The 17,197-nt window shown below is 39.4% G+C and overlaps 1 protein-coding gene across 1 annotated transcript in view; it reads right to left on the reverse strand.

The window, feature by feature from the left end:
- Positions 1-17,197, reverse strand: part of ELAC1 (elaC ribonuclease Z 1) — a 470,823-nt gene that overhangs the window by 282,134 nt on the left and 171,492 nt on the right. The gene's annotated exons all lie outside the window — the stretch shown is intronic.

Below are 17,197 nucleotides of genomic sequence, written 5' to 3' on the forward strand. Positions count from 1 at the left end.
CCCCCCCCCCCCCCCCCCGCCTTATCCACAGGGAATAGCTTCCAAAATCCTCGGTGAATGCCTGAAACCGCAGATAGTACTGAACCCTATATAGGTTTTTCCTATACATATATACCTGTGATAAAGTATTACTTATAACTTTGGCACAGTAACAGATTAAGAATAACAATAATAAAAAGAACCATTATAAATTAATGTAATGTAATAAAAGTTACGAGACTGTGATCTCTGTCTCTCAAAATATCTTACTGTACTGTACTCACCCTTATTGAGACGATCCGAGATGAGAACATGTCTACGTGATGAGCTGAAGTGACGTGATGATGCAGGCACTGTGACGTAAGGGTAGGCGACTACGAACCTTCTGACCATGCGTCAGCAGGAGGAGCACCTGCCTGCCTCCAGTTGGCTATTGATGGGGCTGAAATCAAGGGAAGCAAAACCCTGGAAAGCAAAACCGCAAATAAAGGGGGACTGCTGTATGTTTAATAATTCCTGTTTGGAAGCTCAAAAAAGTACATTTTAAATGACAATAGTAATATGTGGGTTTGTTTATTGCAAGTACCAATGGATTTTTTATATTTTTTTAGTTTTTTTTAATTTTTATTTTTATTTATTTATTTTTTTTAAGATTTTATTTATTTATTTGAGAGAGAGAATGAGAGGGGGGAGGGTCAGAGAGAGAGGCAGACTCCCTGCTGAGCAGGGAGCCCGACGTGGGACTCGATCCCGGGACTCCAGGATCATGACCTGAGCCGAAGGCAGTCGCTTAACCAACTGAGCCACCCAGGCGCCCGAGTTTTTTTTTTATTTTAATTCCAGTATACAGTGTATTATTAGTTTCAGGGGTAGGAGATAGTGATTTAACAATTCCATACATTCCTCAGTGCTCGTCATCGTAAGTGTACTCTTTGATCCCCATCACGAATTTCACCCACCCCCCTACCCACTGAATGGATGTAAATAAGGATTGTTGTATCTTATCTAAGTCCCCTCTCTAATTCTACATGTTAGATATTCTGATGTCAAACTACTTTCACATGACCACATACCAGAAGTGAAAAAAGAGAAAGATGATTTAGAAAATTTACCAGATTCAGGAAAGGTTGGATCCGATGGGCTATTTTGTGTGCCAGAATCCTAGTAGCTTTGGTAATGAATTAACAGATAAATAGTTCCATAACTTCTTAGATTCAATCAATTCCACAATAGTTTCTGAGACAATTATGTGCTAAGCAATGTAGTGTGTGATATGGAGAAATACACACAAAAACACACTGCATGGCCCCATCACCTGTGGAGTTTATATATCTTTATTCAATTTACATGCTTGAAAAAGTAGAGATCTCTCTTTCACATGGAACCAACTCCCACACCAAGTGCCTCTTGCTCTCTGAGAGAAGGGGCAGGAGCCCAGGTGAGCTCCAGGAAATGGTTATTATTTGAATGGACTGAACGGTCACTTTGGAAAGCCCACAGAGGTTAAGCCTCGCCCTCATAAGAGACTGTGAAGAAACTGGACTGCTTTTTTTTTTTTTCAGGGTTTTCTTTTTTTTTTTTTAATTTTTTTATTCTTATGTTAATCCCCATACATTACATCATTAGTTCTAGATGAAGTGTTCCATGATTCATTGTTTGTGCATAACACCCAGTGCTCCATGCAGAATGTGCCCTCCTCAATACCCACCACCAGGCTAACCCATCCTCCCACCCCCCTCCCCTCTAGAACCCTCAGTTTGTTTTGAGGAAACTGGACTGCTTTTGAAGCAGGAGGGTGTGGGTCATTGGGGAACGATTGGGAAACAATGCGAGAGAAGAGATGGTGTTTGGGAAGATGGTCCTGCCAGTGGTGTGGGGTGAATAGGAGGCAAGTCACTAATTATGAGCTCACTGCAGTCTCTGTGGGGGAGGTGGGAGGGTCAGCACCGGCATGGTGGCATGAAAATGAAGGGAGTCACACAAAAGGCGCGTCAACAGGAACACTGATCTAACGCACAGTTGACTAGACAAGAAGGAGACAGTCCATTTCCCTTTTAAAGCTCTAATCTTGGGTCTTTTCTCTTGAGCCATTTCTTCACCACCTTTCTTTTGTATGTCTGTTTAAATTATTATAAAAGTGCATATGTTTTATTTTGGAAAATTTGAAAAGTACAGAGACAATATGAAGAAGGCATTGAAAAGCACCTGTCTTCTCACCGCCCAGAGATGATCTAAAGATAACCATTTTGGTGTATTTTTTTTCCCCAGCCGTAACTGGTGCCTTTAGGAGCAATGATTAAACAGGGTGAGTGAGGTAGAGTACAAAGATAAAAGAGCTTGATTTTTTTCCCCCTACCACTGCCTTCAAGCTTGCTTCCTCAGTTCTCCCTGCTCGGCCCTACGCCATGATGCAGGCTGAGCCACAGCTGGCCCGTCACTTTCAGATACTAGAACCCTTGCATGTGCAGAAATGAAAAAGTCCCCTGTGATCTACATTAAGGCAATGCTTCTCTCTTTTGTGAGCCCAGTCCTTTCTGGAGCTCGGGGACTTGGAGCTGAGAAGGAGGCAATGGCCCTGGTCTTTCCTACTCTTTGTCCCACCCCACAGATCCCATGGGAAAATCCACATGCATTTACCCCAAAGGTAAAAGCAAGGCCTGGGTCCCCCCTCCTGCTGCCCCCCCTCCATCTGCCAAGCCAGCTTCCCACCTTCAGATACCTCCAAGGGCAGCATCCGGCACAATCGGATCCCTATAAGCACACTCTAAACTATAAATTCCCTTCAAATAAAACCTCTCATAGAGATTGTTCCTGGTGGGAGTGGTGAGTGCTAGGCTTCTTTAATTTTTCTTCTCATTTTTAAAATTTATACTAAATACTATAGGACTGTGTCTTAACCCCTTTCTTGAGAATATGAGGATACTCTTATCAATTATTCTCAGCTTCTGTCTATTCAATAACAGACAAAAGAAAAAGTTCCATTTCACATCCTAGTACATATATATACACACACACAAAAATGATAATAATAATTGGAACCACATCACATCATTTTGCATCCTACTTGAGTTCCATTAGTATCATAGGGTAAGCATTTCCCATGTCAAGTATTTTCCAAAAACGTGGTTTTTATTGGCTCGTAATTTTTCATTATACAACTGTCCATTTCTCCTTAATTATTCAACCATCACCCAATTAGAAATTTACAATTAGGCTAATATAATTATCTCTGCAATAAACATCCTTGCATGTAACCTTGTTCACGTCTTTGATTATATCCTTAGGATAATTCCCCTAGAAGGAAAATGTTTCAATCAAAAGTTATGGAGATTTTTAAGGCCCTTGATACATAGAGCACCTTCAAGAGAACTGGAATACCCTTCACACACATTGTACCTGAGCAGTTTTACCATATTTTTCACCTTTGCAATTTGATTAGTGAAATAGCATATCTAATGGTTTTGATTTATTTTTTTTTGGATTGTTATTGAGGCAGATTCTTATTTATTGTATTTTTTGTATTTTTTCTCCTGCAAGTGGTTCATGGCCTCTGCTCATTTTTTTTCTTGAAATGTTAGTATTTTCTTACTGATGTGTAAACTCTCTCCATGTAATAAGAATAGTTACTTTTTTTTTTTTTGTAGTGTTGTATTTGTTTCAAATGTTTCCCAATTTGTTTGGTTTGATTTTGTTTATAATTTTTTTGCTTGCAGAAACATTTAACTTCTGTTCAATCAAATCTGTTGGTGTCTTTTCATATAACCTAGCCTAAATGGAAAAGGATTTATTAGAAGGATAGTAGTTAGCTCACAGAAATTTAAAAAGAAATCCTACAGAAATCAGGGCAGCTCTGTGGATTTTAGGAAATGAAACTAATCTCAACATCATCAAACTTATAAATCTATCCTTCTGCTTCTCTCATTTCCTATGGTCTCCATTTGGCTTCATATATTCCTACCATCAGCTTTCTCCAGATTGATATCCTTTTAGCTTCTATACCCAGAGAGGCCACAAAGACTTATCTTCAGGTAGAAAAATCCTAGAGAAGGACTCTGGCTGGCTCCGCCACGTGCCAAGCTCACCTCCAGACCAGTCATTGTGCCAAGAAAATAAAGGACTCTGATTTGCCAGATAAAGGGTATATCAAGAGAGAATAGAGCAGCTAACCTGAAGGGAAGAATGGGTTAAAGCACTAGGCAGACAAAGCAAAATAAAGCAGAAAAAAATGAAAAACCAAATGTCCGTTAGAGATTTGTCCTTCGTACTGTCTTCTACTAGTTTGATACTTCTTTCTTCATCTTGAAATCAACAAATTTTTCTTCTGGATTTCATTTTTTACATTTGGCTCTATCTTCACCAAATCCTCATCCCTCCTCCTGATATTCACTTCATCATTTCCACTGGCTTGGCCATGGCCTAGTTCAAGGCCCTGTGCCTTTGTGTATGGTCTACTGAGCTCATTTTCCTGATTCCCCCCACCTCCCCTCACACACAGGCTCCCCTTCCTCAGTTCATCCTGCATGCCATCACAAAATCGATGATCCCAAAATACCACATCCATCCCTTTAATGATGTCATTTTCCTCTGCCAAGCCTCCCTGTGCACCACCCATTTACTAAAGAGGAAATGACAGCTAATGTGACAATGAAAATGTCTCACACAGCCTCCAGAACTCTGCTTGGTAGATAAAATCTCCATTGGATAGTGGGGAAACTGAGGCTCAGAGAAGCAAAATCACTAAGTAACATGTTGTTTGGAGGTGGCAGAGCTGGGACTTAATCTATGCTGCCTGAATCCTTACCCCAGAAACCAAGCTCCTCACAGTGGACGGGTCTCCAAGTAGAGTCTAAACAGCTTAAACTTTTTCAAATTTCCAGGCTTTGCTTCCTTTTGTTGCCATACCTCTATCTCTCACTTTCATCAAACCTATTTGCCTCCCAGTCCCACCACCACTACTCCCAAGCCTGCCAGCTTCTCTTTTGCCTTCCTCTCTTTACTTGGGGTAAAGAAGTACTTTCTCACCAATGCTCTGCCTACCCACCCCACACCCCCGCCCCACTCTTCATCTATTGAGAGTTCACCTCCCCTGAATCTCTGTTTAATTTCACTTCTTCCATAAAGTCTTTCCTGATCATCTCACAAAAATAGTTCTTTTTCAAAATGCCTAAACTATGCTTCTCTGACACCCACTTAATTGTCTTTTTGCCCATGTGCTTTTTAACTTTTGACCATCCTGCCAGCTAGATTGTGAGCCTCTTGGGATCAAGCCCATGCCTCATATTTCTTTGTATTCCCACATGCTTAGTTCAAGGACTTATGAGTCAATACTTGTTGATCCATGTCTGTCTCCTCCAACCTGCTGTATTAGGAGACATAATAATTCTGAAGGATTTTCCTCTTCTTCCTCTCCTCTCTTAGTTTAATGTTAAGCCTTTTTGTCGAATCTTTGACCTTTCCTATTAGGATCAGTGATTTTCATGAGTGAAGAGAATATCAATTATAAAATTCTGAGATTGTAGATAAATATATCGGGAAATTTTAACTAGCATATATATAGTTTACCTTCTCATAAACATGCAAAGGGAACCTGCTACCACAAGTTATTGATATATCTTAATAATAGTTCATAGCATCTAAAGAGATAGGAAATCAATTTTAAAGGACATTGCATTAAACTTTTCATCCATTACTATTCACTTTCTAGTAGGTTTTACAATATTATTTGATATAATAAATTAGCTGTTATGGGGAGACGATATTTTTGAAGAATGTGGAGAAAATCATCTAAAGATTGTTTTATTTGATGGAGGTTTAGAGCATCTGTTTCAACTGGCATTGCTTTGGAAATTGCAAGAAACTTTGGAGATGATAAATGTTTACAATTTGTATCTACATTGTTACTAACACAATAGCCTGTAAAATCCCTTGCCATGAATATGAACAGACTGTAGGCCATCCACGTTATTTACCAAGAGGGAAACAGACATTATTCACAAATTTTAATTGCTCCTATGGCACCAACAGTCTGAAAATGAAGCATAAAAACATAGCCTTGGGGAAGTTTTGCTGTGCAATGACTTTAGTGCAAACCTGACCACAGGGACCAATGTCTCTATCACAATTATGCGGGGACCAAAATAAAATAAGTTTATCGTTTCAACCTAAGTCCTAGTGGACACTTGGCATATTTTGCAACTCACCCTATCCACTGCAAACTCTACAACTCCTACACATGACCCAAAATAAAGAAGTCAGAGATTAGATTGCTATGGAAAGTATACGTCATGCTCACCCTTAAGAGGAGTTTCTCCTGGGCGCCTGGGTGGCTCAGTAGTTAAACGTCTGCCTTCAGCTCAGGTCATGATCCCAGGGTCCTGGGATTGAGCCCTGCATCGGGCTCCCTGCTCAACAGGGCGTCTGCTTCTCACTCTCCCACTCCCCCTGCTTGTGTTCCCTCTCTCGCTGTGTCTCTCTCTGTCAAATAAATAAATAAAATCTTTAAAAAAAAAAAAAGAGGAGTTTCTCCTGATCAAGGTCCAAACATTCTACTAAACACTGGAAGAGTAAATGCTTCCATTTCCTCCTTATCTAGAGAAATTAACCATCCAGTATTGCAAAATGAGTATCAAATTTGCTTCCAAAAATTGAATTATTATAAAACAAAATTTTACAAAAAAATTTTAAGAAAAAATTAATCTTATGAAAAAATGTTAAGAAGAAGAATGAAAGTATTAGGAAGTTTCGTTTTTGTTTTTGTTTCTGTGTTTTCCAACCAGGAATCATTCCTATTCCCTTAAGGACCAGTGTCCTGCGGGAGAAGGTTTAACAGACAGATTTACAATTAACCACTAAGTGTTAGAGGAACCAGCCAATAGGCTGCCTGGAAAATTAGGTTGATCCACCTCCCTTAAGGCTAAGACTTGGAGGGTTGCAAAGCTGAGGAGGAGGATGAGCAGTAGGGATGGTGAGAAACACCAAATCTGAGAAGAGCCACAAAAAAAGGCTACCAATGATCATGTAATCCAAAAATATGTATCCCAGACTTGCTCTGACTGCAGCTCTGCCCACCAATGGCATCACTATCGTTCTGATTGCTCAGGTCAAAACCATGGAGCCAGCTGGCACTGTCCTCAAAAATATGTCTTGAATCCTACTGCATCTTATTACCCTGCTCTTATCTGTGCCTCCTACAGAAAATTCTCAGCACCTTTGAAAACATCATTTCCTTGCTTAAAACCCAGCAACGGCCTCCATTCCACACAAAGTGAAGCTAAAGTCCTTAAAATGGCCCACAAAGCTTTGGCATCATCTGCTCCCAACTTAGACCTTCACTCTAGATGTGTTGCTCTTCCTGGCTCATTCTTCCCCCACATTTCCACTTGGCTAATTTCTTAACCTACAAGTGTTTGCTCAGACATCTCCTTCTCAATTATGCCTACCCTGACCACCCAATTTAAAACTGCACCACGCCCCAGGACCCTGCAGTCCATACCGTCCTTACTCTGTTGCACTCATTTCCTTTTTACAGTATGATCACCTTCTAACATACTATGTAATTTATGTATTACATTTATTGTTTATGTTTTTATGCTCCCCCCCATAAAATGTGTAAGTCCCCCAGAAAGAGATCTTTCTTTTGTTCACGAATGCATTCCAGATACTTTCAAGTACCTGGGACATAGTAGAAGCTAAATAATTATCTTTTGAATGAATGAATAAATGACTCCATATTTTATCTGTCAAGAAACTGAGGCAAGACAGGAGAAGCAATTTGTCAAGATGAAAAGTAGCAAACTCCCCTTTGTTTGGTTCATGTTTCCCCCTATCTTCAGAAGACATACTCCATGGGGTAGAACTTGGTAGAGAAGTTGAGGTTTGAATGGATGAACCTCCAAAGTTAGGTAAACCAATATTACACAATAAATTTTAAAAGACAGGCAGATAAGTAGAGGTGGAGTAGAATATAAGAGAGTGAAGAATCTTCCTGGATGCTGATATCATCCAAAATAAGGCCAAAAATTAAAGAAGAATGTAATTATTTACATGTTCATCCATCAAACTTCTTTACATAGTTTGAATTTTTTTTTTTTTTTAAAGATTTTATTTACTTATTTGACAGAGAGAGACACAGAGAGAGAGGGAACACAAGCAGGGGGAGTAGGAGAGGGAGAAGCAGGCTTCCCACGGAGCAAGGAGCCCGATGCGGGGCTCGATCCCAGGACCCTGGGATCATGACCTGAGCTGAAGGCAGATGCTTAACGACTGAGCCACCCAGGCACCCCAGTTTGAATATTTCTTAAACATAACTTTATAATGTATTAAAATAATGGTTTTTACTTGCAACATGATTGTATAATCAGATTTCCTTTACAGCTTTATAAAGACATTTTCTTTAGCATCTCTTATCAACTAATATTTACTTACCTATTCCAGATTCATTTCAATATTTTTTCTTTCTTGTCTACAACTTGTATATCATTTCCTTCTTTAGTTTTCTCATTTTCTCTTTTATCAATTTTTACTATTTTATATATATTATGTGATATCTGCCACAGCTTATCTTTGTGTTAACTTTTAGTTAGCTTAACTCTTTAGTTAGCTAATTAAACTCTCCCTTCCTTTCTCAACATTTTGGTGCCTATATGTCACTTTTTCTGACTGTACTTATTCGTGATAACTACTCCTTTATAGTGAGACTTTTAAGCCAGTTCGACATAAATTTGGGGATCAATTCTGCTGATTTCTCTTTTATTTTGAAACCAGAAATTTCTTATTGAAATGGTCTTTCCTTTTGGGTTTTCAACTAACTTTCTGTTTATATTTGATAATTCCATCTAAATATTCTTCCTTTCCAATCTGCCTGTCTTTTGTTTCTTTCTCTTGCTTTATTGCTCTGGTTGAAACCCCCAGTACTATGCCGAACAAGAACATGAAGAGTAGCTATCTTTGCCTTGTTCTCAATCTTAGGGGAAAAGCATTCAGTCTTTCACCATTAAGTATAATGTTAGCTATAGGTTTTTTGGTAGGTTTTCTTTATCAGGTTGAGGAATTGTCCCATTATGCCTAGGTTTCTAAGAGTTTTTATCACAAATGGGTATTGAGTTCTGTGATATGCTTTTTATGCATCAATTGAGAGGATAATAAGATTTTTATTTAGACTGTTGATATGGCAGAGTATGTTTATTGGCTTCTTAATTGAGATAATTAACATACAACATAATGCCCATATTTAAAGCATACAATTCCACAGCTTTTAATATATTCCCAAGATTTTATTTTTTTTTTACTTTTTTTTTTTAAAGATTTTATTTATTTGAGAGAGAGAGAATGAGAGACAGAGAGCATGAGAGGGAGGAGGGTCAGAGGGAGAAGCAGACTCCCTGCCAAGCAGGGAGCCCGATGCGGGACTCGATCCCGGGACTCCAGGATCATGACCTGAGCCGAAGGCAGTCGCTTAACCAACTGAGCCACCCAGGCGCCCCTATATTCCCAAGATTTTAAACCATCACCACTAATTCCAAAATATTTCATCAACCCAAAAAGAAACTCCATACCCTTCAGCAGTCACCACCTTTCTCCTCACTCCCTAGTCCTTGGCAGCCACTAATCTGCTTTCTGATTTTACGTATTTGTCTATTCTGGATATTCATATAAATGGAATCATGCAATATGTGACCTTTTTGTGACTGACTCCTTTCACATAATGTTTTCAAGGCTCATCTGTGTTGTAGCATATATCAGTACTTCATTCATTTTTATGGCTGAATAATATTCTATTGGATGGATATAGCATATTTTGTTTATCCATTGACCAGTTGATAATATTTGGGTTGTTTCCACTTTTTGGTCATTATGAATAATGCTGCAACGAACATTCCTGGCAAGGTTTTCTATGAACATGTGTTTTCCATTGATGAACTTTTAAATATTGAACTAGCTTTAAATATCTGAAGTAAATTCCACTTGGTGGTGACGTGTGTATGCTTCTTTTTATATGTTGCTAGGTTTGATTTGATAAAATGTTAAGAGATTTTTGTGTCTATATTCATGAGATTTTGGTCTGTAGTTTTATTTTGTTTTCCTTGCATTGTCTTTCTCTGGCTTTAGTATCTGTGCTGCCATCATAAAATGACTGTGAAGGGGCACCTGGGGGGCTCAGTCGTTAAGCGTCTGCCTTCGGCTCAGGTCATGATCCCAGGGTCCTGGGATCGAGTCCCACATCGGGCTCCTTGCTCGGCAGGAAGCCTGCTTCTCCCTCTCCCACTCCCCGTGCTTGTGTTCCTCTTCTTGCTATCTCTCTCTCTGTCAAATAAATAAATAAAATCTTTAAATAAATAAATAAATAAATAAATAAAATGTGAAGTATTCCTTCCTCTTCTATTTTTTGGAAAAGACTGTATAAAATTGGTCTTAAGTCCTCTTTAAACATTTAGTAGAATTCTCCAGTGAAACCATCTGGTCGTGGAGATTTCTTTTTCAGGAGCTTTTTGATTACAAATTCAATTTTCTTACCAAGACACTGACTCTTAACTATAGAGGATAAACTGATGGATACTGGCGGGGAGGTGGGTGGAGGGATGGGTTAAATAGGTGATGGGGGTGGGTGGCGCCTGTGTGGCTCAGTCGTTAAGCTTCTGCCTTCGGCTCAGGTCATGATCCCAGGGTCCTGGGATCGAGCCCCACGTGGGGCTCCCTGCTCCGCGGGAAGCCTGCTTCTCCCTTTCCCACTCCCCCTGCTTATGTTCCCTCTCTCGCTGTGTGTGTGTGTCTGTCTGTCTGTCTGTCTGTCAAATAAATAAATAAATAAATAAATCTTTAAAAAATATAGGTGATGGGGATTAAGGACTGCACTTGTCATGATGAGCACTGGGTGTTGCATGGAACTGTTGAATCACTAATTTGTACATCTGAAACTAATATTACACTGTATGTTAACTGGAATTTAAATAAAAACTAAAAAAAAGTTCCTTTTTCTTAATTATTATAGGATATTCAAAATGTCTATTTCACGTTGGTTAGTAGCTTGTGATTTTTGAGTAGTTGGTTCATTTCTTTTAAGTTGTCAAATTTATGAACATAACAATGTTGGTAGTATTCTCCTTTTATTCTCTTAATGGCTGCAGGATCTGTAGTGGTATCCACTGTTTCATTACTAATATTGGTGATCTGTGTCTTCTCTCTTATCTTTGTCAGTCTTACTAAAGGTGTGTCAATTTTATTTGGGTTTATTTTCCTCTTTTTTTTTTCTTAGATAGGCACTTAGATTACTGATTTGAGACCTTTCCTCTTTTCTAACAAATGCATTTCATACCATAAATTACTCTCAGCTCTGCTTCAGCTGGGTCCCACAAATTTTGATGTATTTTATTTTCATTTTCATTTCATTCAATGTATTTTTTTAAATTTCCCTTGAGACTTTCTCATTGATCCATGAATTATTTAGAAGTGTGTCATATAATTTCCATGTATTTCAAAAATTTTTTGTTCTCTTTCTGTTATTAATTTCTAGTCTGATTCTATTATGGTCAGAGAGCATACTCTATATGATTTCAATTCTTCTAAATTTGTTGAGATTTGTTTCACAGCTCAGGATATAGTCTATGTATATGAAAAATGCATAGGCAGTTGACAAAAATGTGTATTCTGCTGTTGCTGGGTAGAATACTCTATAAATATCAATTAGATCCCTCTTGGCTGATAGTATTATTTAGTTCTTCTACATTTTTTCTGATTTTTTTTTGTCTAACAGTTGTAGCAATTGCTCAAAAATGGGTGTTGAAGGCCCCAGATATAATTGTGGATTTTCTAATTCTCCTTTCAGCTTTATCTGGTTTTTTGTTTTGCATATATTTTGAAGCCCTGGTGTTTGGTGCATGCAGTTTGAGGATTGCTGTGTCACTTAGTGGATTGTTCCTTGTGTAAATAAATATTATCAGATTCCAGGGGCACCTGGTTAGTTCAGTCGGTTAGGCGTCTGACTCTTGGTTTCAACTCAGGTCATGATCTTGGGGTCATGGGATGGAGCCCTGTGTCGGGCTCCATGCTTTTCATGGAGCCTGCTTGGGGTTTTCTCCCTCCCCTCCCCCAGCTCATGCTCTCTCTCTCTCTCTCTCTAAAGCAAATAAATAAAATCTTAAATATATATATATTATTAGGTTCCATGCTACGTGGGAACATCCCAGGCAGTTTGTGGCCAAAGCAAATTCAAACTAAATATTGTTGAAGGGCACACAGGTTTAAAAACATTTTTAATACACTTTATTTTTTTTTTTTATTTATTCATTTGAAAGAGAATGAGATAGAGAGAGCATGAGAGGGGGGAGGGTCAGAGGGAGAAGCAGACTCCCTGCCGAGCAGGGAGCCCGATGCGGGACTCGATCCTGGGACTCCAGGATCATGACCTGAGCCGAAGGCAGTCGCTTAACCAACTGAGCCACCCAGGCGCCCAATACACTTTATTTTTTAAAACAGTTTTAGATTACCACAAAACTGAGCAGAAAGTACAGAGTTCCCATATATGCCCTGACTCTACACACATACAGCTTCCCCCTCTATCATCCTGCACCAGAGTGGTACATTTGTTACGACTGATGAACCTGCGTTGACACATCATTACCACCCAAAGCCTATATAGTTCACATTAGAGTTCACTCTTGGTAGTGTATATTTTATGGGTCTTGATGAATGTATGATGACATATATCCACTATCATAGTTACATACAGAATAGTTTCACAAAATCCTCTGTGCTTCTCCTATTTATCTCTCCCTTCCCCTTAACCCCTGGAACCACTGATCATTCTACTAACTCTTTACAAACCAGACGTTTTTAATCTGGTATAGTAGTTAAAATAGGTTAACTGCTGTAATAAATGTCCACAAAAATATATAATATTTCAAACTCAACGAAAATATTTTTCCTCTCACATAAGCCTTATATCTTACCTCTCACACACTTATATCTGATTGGAGGGCGCCTCTCCTCCACATGGTGATCCAGACTCCTTTCATCTTGTGGCTTGGACATCTTTAACATGTGGCTTCTATGGGCATCATACTCATCTACATCACAGATGGGAGAGGAATGCGGAAGATAATGTGAGGGATTTTTAAGGGTTTGATCTGGAAATGGTGTAAAACTCAGTCTTACAGCTACTCCCAACTGCAGTGGAGGCCAGGAAATGTAGGCTAGCTGTGTGCTCAGGAAGAAGAGAAAACTGGCTTAGTGACCATCTCACCAGTCTGTGTCCAGCTCTACAGAAAACTAAAGGGGTCTACGGATAGACTTCAGGAGGTTGTATAAGCGTTCAGAAGATATATGCAAAATGTTGCCTTCAACTGCATTTTCCTAGGGTAAGGGAAAGACTGACCATATCAATTAGGAGAGCATGCTGGGAGAAGTTGAATTTAAGCTGAGGCTTAACAATAAGTAGAGAGAGAAGAGGTTGGCATAGAAGGCAAGGGGAATCTGGGCACAAAAACATCACAAGCAGAGGCACAAAGATGGGAGATTATAATGTGTGTTTGAAAAATGGCCAAAAGCTCAGACTAGCTGAAGGATTGAGTCAGCAAGTTGACACTGGCTCGTCTATGTGCCAGGACCTATAGTAGAAACTGGCTGTATGAGGGTGCAAACAGAGGAAGAGGGACACTTGAACAACTAGATGTGGATAATACTGCTACAGACATGGAGGATGCAATGAGACCCTGCTGCAAGGACACTTGCCTTACCCCTAGAAGATTAGTGGAAGTGATATACAAGCTGAGCCGTGAAGGACAAGTGGGTGTTTGCTAAGAGTGGGCAGAGGAGAACTGTATTCCAGGCCTGAAAGCATAATAAAGTATGTACAATATACCCAGGAATGGCTGCTGGAAGGCCTCTGTGGAAGAGGCAAAGAATGCAAGAGGAAGAATGGCATGAAATCAGGCTAAAGCAGAAGTCAGGACTCAGATACAGAAGACCTTGTAAATTATGTTAACAAATTGGAGTGTTATTCTAAGGACAACAAGGATTTTAAGCAGGGCAGTGGAAGGCATAAACCTGAATTACAATCATTTCAGCAGCATGGAAAATGAATTGGAGGAGAGCAAGCCTGGATATAAGAATACGGTTTGGGGACTACTGGGATAGTTCATGATATAAATGATGGTGGCCTTGACTATGGGAATGGTGTTAAAAATGCAGAATGATAGATGGACTTGAGAGTTGAGAGGTATAACCCCCAGGACTTGGTCTTTACTGGGTTTGCAGGTTAAAGAAGTCAAGAATGTCTACCAGGCTTTTGGTCATAGGAACTGAGTAGATAGTGGTGATATTGAATACTAAGCTAAAAAGTGGATTTTTTTTAAAAAAATGAACATCCTTACATTTATTTTTTAAAGGTTTATTTATTTTTATTTTAGAGAGAGCAAGGGGGAAGGGGAGAGGGAGAGAGAGAATCCTAAGCAGTCTCCACACCTTGCCTGACTCGAGGCTCAATCTCAGGACCCTAAGATCATGACCTGAGCCGAAATCAAGAGTAGATGCTTAACTGACTGAGCCCCCCAACACCCTGGGAGAGAGTGCTTTAGGAGCAGTCAGTGGTGTCAAATCCTGCCAGGAAAAGGTTAAATTGAATAAGGATAAGCAGTGCTCATGGGATTCAGTGACAAGATGAGGATAATTTCAAGGAAGCAGTCAGAGCCCATGGGTGCATTGCAGTGTGCCCTAAAGAAGGGGAGCAGATGTTATCGGAGCAGTGGATTTGGAGAAGAAAGTGGTGATAAGAGAAGATAGTGGTAATAAATAAAATTAAGATTTTATTTATTTATTTGTCAGATATATATATAGAGAGAGAGAGAGAGAGCACAAGCAGGGGGGCAGCAGGCAGAGGGAGAAGCAGGCTCTCCCCTGAGCAAGGAACCTGATGCAGGGCTCCATCCCAGGACCCTGGGATCATGACCTGAGCCGAAGACAGACACTTAACCGACTGAGCCACCCAGGCACCCCTAATAATCTGTTTACTTGCTAAGACCAACATCTTTGTTAAGCTTTGTTTAATTTGCAGTTGTTCCAACCTTAAAATCATTACAATTAGACAGGTTTAAAAAGCTAGTTCAGCAGTCAGCCTGTGAGTTGATAAAATGTAGCCAACTCTGTAGTTTTCTTTTTGTCCTGAGATCCCTAAAGCAACTCTTTTGCGCCAGTGTATCTACCTACATCATAAACAGCCGCAGAGGAATGAAAGAGAAACCCTACCCAGGTACAAATTAGGGTGTTGTGTGGCTGGGGTAGAAAAGATGGTGTTGTTAAATGAATTTAAATGAAGGAATCCCAAGCATATATTTAGAGCAAAAGCAAATCTTAAATTTGCTTCATAAACAAAATTTAATACAAGACAAATTTAGACCCAAATGGGAAGGTCCGTGGGCTTCAATATCTCCTACCTTGTTCATAAATCACAGTATTGATCAAGTGTAAATTAATGCATGAATATATACATTTGTGTATGGGAACTTATGAAACCTCATTTATTATGTGAGAATGAAGCAGAAAGCAATTTTTATATTAGGAACACCTGGGTTAAACAATTTAGCATTTTAAAAAACCTTAGCCGAATGGGTCTCTATTCTTTACATCTCTCCCTCTCAAAAGAAAAATGGTGAACTATCACTCCCACTCTTCCTTTGGTCCTTGGGACCAAGATGTGAGCATTAAATGACAAATCATGAAAAGAGATGGCAAAATGAATTTCTCAGAATTTCCTCCCAATGACCAATGTATCCTGGGAGGGCCACTGCATGTTTTGATTTTCTCCCTTGATGAGATTTGCTTTGCTAGAAGATCTACCCTTCAAATAATGGTTATTGTTTAAACGGAAATATCAGACAGCAAACATACAGTATTTGTATATTCTATAAGTAAATGTTGTTATACAAGCTATTCACTGGTACATTAAAAGTTTCAGTACCGTTGTTAAGATGTTGTGAAATAATATGTCCTTGGGACGTATCACAGAAAGGGTGTAGGTGTAGTAAATCAGTGAAAATTGTACCTAATTTTTCAGTAGAGTTAATAGCAAATTCCTTCTGTAAACCCAAAAGCACACCCTAGATCAGTGTTCTCAACCCTAGCTGAGCTTCAGAACAACCTGTGTGGCTTCTTAAAAACATGTCCAGGTTCCCACTCCAAATTTCCCACTAAATCCAAATACCCAGAGTTTGCCTCTCCTTGCTCTGCATTTAGCTTTTTTTTAAAGCCCTTCTTGACTTTGCTGTCAGGGTTGAAATCTACAAATAAGTTGTTAGAGAAGCAACACACAGGTTTATATGAGGTCTAGGGAAACCTTGGAATAACAGGGAAGTTGTAGTGTTAGCGAAAATTCTCCAGGCCTTTGATGGAAGAGGGGAAGTAAATTGAAATAAGGATTCTGCACCTCACTGTAAAGCCACAAACTAGAGAAAGAGAAGACATAGTTTAGCTTCCTCTTGAACTACTGGCTTTGTAACATTCTAGACGATTTAGGAGAGTAGGAGCTCAATTAAAATTCACTCATGAATTTGAGGCAGCAAGACCTAATAAATAAATCCAATATAAAAAGGTCCCAAGTTATAACTCAAAAATCAAGAGGTCTAGAGCTGCTTGAAATATGTACTTGAGTACTTGAAATATGTACTAGAGTACTTGAAATATGGCTGGTGTGAAGCGAACTGAATCGAGATATGCTGAGTTTAAGTGTAAAATACACACCATTTCCAAAGACTGAAAAAACTATAAAATCTATCACTAATAACTTTATATTGATTGCATGTTGAAGTGATGTTTTAAATATAATGAATCAAGTCTTTTCTTATTTTTTCTAATGGGGCCACTAGAAACCTTAAAATTACACTATGTTGCTCGCATTATATATCTCTGTAGGACAACGTGGGTTAAGATTAACCTGGGGAGACTAACTGGTACTAAAGCGGGGGTAGGGGTGGGGGTTATGTCATAGCCTAAGATGTTGGAAAGCAGTAGGCTTTGTTTTTAACAAGCCGTTTAAAAATAAGCCTCCAGAAAAGAGAGCACTGTGCGGGATCACCTAGGCCATACTGTGGGAGGAGCGCCTTGGAGAAGGAAACAATGACTTAATTTCCTTGAAGAGCCCCAAAGAACTAAAGTTCAGCACATCAACGCTCCCGCTGTAACCCAGCGGCCTCCTGGCACTGGAAGCCCAGCCAGCCGGGCGTGGGAGGGC

The sequence above is a fragment of the Leptonychotes weddellii genome, chromosome 13, assembly GCF_054177405.1.
Source record: "Leptonychotes weddellii isolate Sample4059 chromosome 13, ASM5417740v2, whole genome shotgun sequence".
In the NCBI taxonomy this organism is placed as follows: domain Eukaryota; kingdom Metazoa; phylum Chordata; class Mammalia; order Carnivora; family Phocidae; genus Leptonychotes; species Leptonychotes weddellii.